We start from the raw sequence: 7449 nt of genomic DNA on the forward strand, positions 1-7449 counted from the left end.
CAATACAATATCTCAGTATTGAAGTGCAGGTTTTTTGAAATTTCTTGAATGAAATAAAAACATACAGGGTCACTTTACAGTTAAATTTCGCCCCCCGCTAGTACAGTGGTAAGTATACGGATTTGCAACGTTAAAATTAAGGGTCCGATCCCCTCGGTGGGCTCAGTAGGTAGCCCGATGTGGCTTTGCTATAAGAAAACACACACACACACACACACACACACACACACACAGTTACATTTTAAATAGCCGCGAAGACTATAAAAAGCAGTACAACGACAAGTGATCCACATAATCTTAATGCAATTTTGGTGACAGTTAACGACCTATTATCATAAGAAACTGACCGTATTACCCACAAGTAGTCGTCAAATGTCAGTCAGTTAGTAAAATCACATTTCGAAAGTAAAATTCAGAACAGAAACGTAAGAAAACCCATCATTTTTATCCAAAAATGTGTAATTTTCTCACAGTAGTAAATAGTGTAGACATACCTTGTTTTAGTTTTAACCAAATCTGTCATACATTATTTAGAAATATAAAAAAAATAGTATGTCAATTAGATTAAAAAAAAAGATGTAATGTTCCTTTTCATTACTCTATAATACAACCAAATAAAATACTTTCTATTTCGTTATTAATCTGTGTACTTAAGAATGATCAAATATCCGATCGAAACGTCATACCTGTCTAAGAAATCAGTCCTCAAAACCTATTGTTTATTCCTACGTAGACAAACATATTAGTTAAAAATTGCTCTAAGCCTAATGTAACCACTGAATTTATGTTAATACTCTTACTGCTAATATTAATTTATCATACAGGGTGTTCGGAAAGTCACTGTGCACTTATATATTTATTAACAGAGACATGTTTCAATATAGAATACAGGAGGTAAATATGAATGACAATTATAAACAATGTTGAAAGTGACCCCCGTTGGCATCAATACAGGCCTGGATCCTTCTTATTTTGTTTCTAAACACCGCTATCAGTTGCTGGCTTGAAATAGACTGAATGAATGCTGCTATCGCTGCTTTCAAAACTGCACAGTGACTTTCCGAACACCCTGTATATACTTCTGCAATGAATTAATAATTTACCTACGTAAATCCTTATATTATTTTAAATGACAATATATCATTATTCCAATTATCCTAATAGATGAAGGAAAGCTCAGTAGCATCTAGAAACAATAAAAGATCATACAAGACATTCTCAAAGACAACAAACGATTTTGTAAAATTTAACGTTTTTTCGCTTTGGAGAAGCGAAACTGCAGTCCACAGTATTAGCAAAGGGTACGGTAAATCAAGGATTATACAAGGTCTCTAGGCCCCAAAGCGTATTTCCAATTTCACCTTAAGTGAAAAGCAACACGTGTCACCATCACTAAACAGCTGATCCAATGTCTAATACCGAAAAATAAGTTAGGCGCAATGCTATTAGCACACAATTTTAAGTTACTAAATGATGAATACTCAATAAATACTTTTGACATTTGATTGTTCTCAGAGCAAAAGTTGTTTTAAAACCATTTTTTAAAATTTACTACTAACAAGTTTTTAAGCTTCATTTGAAAGAAATTAGCTGATACGTTAAGCGAATGTAAAAACGTCCAAAATAACCCCAAAACATCAAGTATCAGAACAGTTTCTAATAGGAGTAAACCTACTAAATATTTAATTTCCGATTTGGGCCAGTTCGCATTGACGTTCGTTCGTATGTTAAATTTTCCTCGTTCCTGAAACGATTCGTACACTCGACACAGAGGAATAATAGCAGGTGTCACTTTTAATCATTCTAAACTACAGCAATGCTACCAAGCTTTGCACTGAAAATAAGTATACGTGAATAAAATGCGGTATTACAAGACTTAATTATACTTGTTAAACGCTGTATTCTTAATACAGAATGTCAACGTTCTGCTTTTCAACTTACGTGATCATCACAAATGTTACATTAGGCTATAGAATGTTAACCATACAACAACGCATCACGACAAAAAGAACATTCTCCATACAACTTGTTTTAACTTTGATACAGAGAAAGGTGTTTGGCAGTGTGTATTTAAATGTATCTCTATATATATATTTCACACACTTTTGTCTTGCAAAAATATTACCAAGCCTTACATTCGCAATGGAAACATGTGGTCATAATACTGTATTCACTGGGAACTTCGCAATTTTTGAAAGGTACATCATTAACCCAAAGGTTATTTTACGTTATACTGCATCATATTTACGTGCAATATATATTTCAAGAACACTTATCTGTTATCAGATATGTCTAAGAGGTCTCAAGAGCAGTGATAAACCTCACAAAACCGAGAAGCAAAATTTAAACACAGTACAAGAAGTCCGAATGGACGAGTGTCGATATATGAACTTGTATTAAAACAAAAATAAGCACCTTTGTTCTCTCTATAATTGATAGTACAATGAATCTTATGTAGAACAATACAATGACTTGTCTTTAACATGCTAACTAGAATTATTGTACAGATATTGATGAATGTAGCAGCCGGTGATAAATAAGATAATGTATCGTGTACTTTTTTGTCAAAAGTAATAAAGACAAGACGAATACGCATACTAAATGACTACACCACTATTACTAAGTTTATTTAGTTACATTAAAAAAAACACAAAAAAACTTAGAGGCTTACAGGACGGGAAGGCTAAGTTATGGGTAACCTTGATCCATCTTTATAGTTTACCTTCAGGCGTGTAGGAAGGGGCCGTACGTGTTATATCAAACTACTATCTCTGGAATAGTGTCTCCACAGACGATTTTTTTTAACTTCTACCGTATCTGAAAATCTAGAAACTAAACTCAAGTGTTCTCGAACCACAATTTTAAAACAACGACACCACAAAAATATAAGGATAATTGTTTGATGTACCTTTGCAAGTAACAGATATTTTTTTGCGTTTTGGAGCAATAAAACCTAAATTATGTGACAGAATTTCCTGTTTATAGATTTACACAAACGATATTGTCACTAACAATTGATATATTATTTAAAATTCACATCAAACAGTTTATCAGTACAATAGATTTGTCTTCATTTAAAATTCGTCTTAAGTCAGATAAACCTAAAAAGATTAATCGCTAAGACTAAAATAATTAATCTAAAACTGTCAAAAATTTATAATGCACAGCTTAAAATAGAAACTGTTGATCATATTAGAGGTTCTCCTACAAGTTGTAGTAAAGGCACTGTCGGAGTTTCACTGAGAAACAATACAGAGCGCCAGGTGAGCACAAAGTCACCATGCCTGCCAGGTATGCAAGGATCATGGCGACAGCTTGCAGTAAATTGCTTTCTTTGTCTCCAAAACGTTCCCGTAGATACAATAGATATGATCCGAAATAAACTTTAACTAATAGGTTGCGCCACCTTGCGACCATCATATGGTTTAATACATAATAGCAAATATTTTATTTTGGTTATCTTAATATTTATAACAAAATAAACATACAAACATGTTTCTTCCTTTGTGTTTATTAACAATCAGAATTCACAGTCCTGCAAACTCCAACTATAAGCTTTAATGGCACTAATCACTACTAATATAGTTAGTTTACTTTTGTTTATTCAGTAAGAATAATGCACTATATTATAAATTATTATTATATATCCATAAGACTACATTAATGCTATGCATACTTGAGAAACATGGATGTACAAAGAAACTCCATTTGTGTGACTAAATGGGAAAGATTAAAAAAAGCAAAAAGAAAATTTACAATAAATGCAGACACAACTCATCTGATAAGTCAGAGAATTCATTACAGATTGTCTCAGCACAATTTTTGTTATATTGTCCATACGAATTACTAGTATTGCGTAAGAACTGAATTGGATTACATACACCTGCATGTATGTAGTAATGTGTAGTAATCATCATAGATACTTACAAAAAGTATGCACACATTTTTCATGAATTAATCCTTTATCATAATATTCAAATATAACGCCTAAACTTACCTTGTAGATTACCACGGATATGTCTTTTCAAAGGTGAAGTACACGGTCTGCATTACGTCACTACATAATTACGCACTACTACTAGTTATTACTGTTGAATTCTCGACTGTAAAGGTATCTCTTTTCCAAGTTCACGTCAAGAAGAATTAATTTTGGATAACTCCTTAGCTCGCTTCTGCACCATTTCGTTACCAAGTCAAATTCAAAGTACAGCTTTAAAAACATCAGTCACTGTAACCTTACTATCAATGTCGAAGTACTGCTCATGGCAATAATACTATTATTATTAAAGTACAGAATTTGTTTAAACACTAAAAAAACCTACTAAAGAGAACGTAATGTTTTTCCGTATTTTTTAATAACTCATTACGTTTTGTAACGACCTCGCTTGAGTATTAATACTTTTCTTACTGACGTTCCGACGAGTAATTATGGTATAGTTCCTGTTATCAAGTGTTAATATTATTGTTAACAATATTCATAATCTAAATCACGAATTCAATTAATTGTTAGCCCCATGTTAAATAAACTGTTTTAATTGATACTTGAAACCGTCAGTACTTGTTAAAACTCAATTCTGTAAGCTGGTTTAATGTTACGTTAAAACAAGCCTAAAAATGAGTTTATTAAACAAACATAAACGCTGTCATAAGAGTTATCAAACATCTTGAACTTAGTCTATCGTTTTGAAATGTAATGCTATTTTACTTAGCCACAACGTACCTTATATATTATAAAACAAGACGTCAATGAACTTCGCCAGATGCCATTAGACCACCACCCCAAACGTAAATAATTTGATAAATACGCTAGTTTAAAAAAAAAAAACACGTTATTATTATGTGCTGTTAATCATACTTTTCAATTCTTCCAGAAATTTCGACCATTGTCAAGTCATTAAATACAAACTCAATTTTGAGGTGTAGCATAACTTCGTAAGGGCTAATCAGAACCGGCTAACCTGAACACAAATAAGGCTTAACATGTTTGGCAGGACTCAGGATGCTTTGACAATGACAGTGCTGCACAGCGAAACGAAGCCAGTACCACAGGCTTAGTAACACCGAACTATAGTTACAAGTACTATTCATAACAGGAGTACAAAAACAAAAATTAAATATAATACTGTGAAAATAAACTAGTAATATAATATTCTCACCTAGTAATACTGTTGATATTAAAACACTAATCCACCTCCAGTTCCACATGCTGAGGTATTCTGTTTCTAAAACTTCAGTTTGAACGGCACTCTCCTCTTTCAGTTTTCAAGATACACGTTTAATACTTCCCACTTCTCTAGTAGCTGTAGCAATGTCGTTCGTGAGAGAACGTTGTGCCTGAACTATGTTGGCGAATATCGCTTTAAACGTGCGAGGAAAAAAAGAGTCTATAAAACTGGCATTAAAAGTAATATTTATAATAACAATTTTAATGCAAAATTTACTTAGTTACAAAATACACCTGTTATTTACTAATGTTTTGAAATATTTTTTCACAAAACTATTTCATAATGCTTTAGCGGCAGAATACATAGTAAATTTATTTAAAAGAAACGGAGGCTGTACCTCCGACATTGTGAGGAAGCTAGCAAACGATATGTTAGTGGTGTATCTCTTCACTGATTTATCTTCACACTTTTTATTTATTTTTTATTATTACAATTTAAGAAAGCAAGATGGAATACTCGTGACGAAAATAGGTCAGAGACATGGTTGAAAATTCTGTTTTCTACTTTACGTTAAGTGATTTCAGGTTTAAATACTTTTTATTTACGGATAAACAAATGACTGTTTAGAAACCTCATTTTTGAAAACTATGTTTACTTACCATCAGCGGGTGGCTAGCTTTGAATAGAATAAATACAGCAGTTCAAACTCTTACACATGAGAAGATCAAACTAATGATATAATGTCATTAAGCAACAGTATCATAGAAATTAATAATAACTAAGAAAGGAAACGTAGCTGTATATCCATTAATACTATGGTTTCGTTTTTCGTAAAGAGTTTGGTTTGTTTTGCATTTCACAAAAAGCTACACGAGGGCTATTTGCGCTAGCCGTCCCTAATTTAGCAGTGTAAGATTAGAGGGAAGACAGCTTTTCATTACCACCCACTGCCAACTCTTGGGCTACTACTCTCTTACCAACGAATAGTGGGATGTATCGTACCTTTATAACGCCTTAATGTGACGGGGATTACGACTCGAGTGCGTTAACCAACTGGCCATGCTGGGCCTTCTTAAAGAGAAATTCTTCAGTTTTTCTACGGTTTATATTATTCTGTATGATTTCGACTTCTGAGAAATGAAATAAATTATGTTTAGCCTTGTGTACTAGTGTATGAGAAGGAGCGTTCAAATATTGTTTTGAGTGTTGTTGAAAGTTGTTGGCTTGCTTTTCCAGTGCAAGACTTCTCAGCCTTTACATTGATACACTGATCATGATGTGACACTACAAACAAATTTTCTGGTGTAAGATAGTACAATTTTTTTTCTCACTGGTAGGTTTGTCTGTTTATACTTTCATGCAAAGCTGTACGAGAACTATCTGCGCTAGCCATCCTCAGTTTAGCAGTGTTAGACGAGAGGGAAGGGTACTAGTCATCACCACCCATCGCCAACTCTTGGACTACTCTTGTTACCAACGAATAGCGGGATTGTCCGAACATTACAAATCCCTCATGCCTGAAAGGACAGGCATGTTTGGTGTGACGAGATTCGAACCCACGATGCGCAGATTGCAAGTCCAATGCTTTAATCATCTGGCCATGCCGGGCCTTCACAAGTAGAAAAATAAAATTGGAGTCCATATCAAACTATTTAGACTTTTTTTTAACAGTTTATGAGAACGTTATCTGGATATTAATGAAATGTCTGGGATATACTTCAGCAAACAAAGGACGTATTTTCTAAATTTCTATTGTTTGTTCTTTCAACCTATATTTACATGTTTATCGGCAAATAAAATATTACTAAACTTGGCAATTTCTTCTTTCAGATTTTGCATTAATTTAGTTTTAGTTTAATTCATTTTTGGCATTACTTTTGAAATGGAAGCGGGTAAGGTGATCTATCACTATTCAACTATATTTAAAGTTGAAACGTAGTAGATATACTTAAATTTTGTCATAAAGATCAAGTGAACTGTAAATGTTTTTTTTGTCTTTACGTTTACTGTTACACACGTGTATACAGTTATTTGTATCTCTTTCATGTTACGAAGTTTATTTTCTCAAATGGTTCTCATTGAATTACGTTCGATCACTTTTCAGATTGTTTAACTGTTTCCTGAGAGTTATGTTTGTATTTAAACACATTAATTGAAGGTTTTAATGTCAAAATTTCCATTTTTTGAAAAAAAGTTAAAATATATCAGGAAATTAAGCATTGTGTACAATAAAAGTTGCAAGATAATTATATTCGGGTTTTCACGATGGTAAGTTATATGATAT

At 32.9% G+C, this 7449-nt stretch overlaps 1 pseudogene across 1 annotated transcript in view; it reads right to left on the minus strand.

The window, feature by feature from the left end:
* The window catches only part of LOC143236123 (fasciclin-2-like), a 109236-nt pseudogene extending 103917 nt beyond the window's left edge, over positions 1-5319 (minus strand). Inside the window, exon 1 of the transcript XR_013019496.1 lies at positions 5157-5319. The product of XR_013019496.1 is annotated as a fasciclin-2-like (transcript). The remainder of the gene's footprint in view (positions 1-5156) is intronic.
* Between the last annotated feature and the right edge of the window lie 2130 nt (positions 5320-7449).

This window comes from Tachypleus tridentatus, chromosome 13 (genome assembly GCF_004210375.1).
Source record: "Tachypleus tridentatus isolate NWPU-2018 chromosome 13, ASM421037v1, whole genome shotgun sequence".
Lineage (NCBI taxonomy): Eukaryota > Metazoa > Arthropoda > Merostomata > Xiphosura > Limulidae > Tachypleus > Tachypleus tridentatus.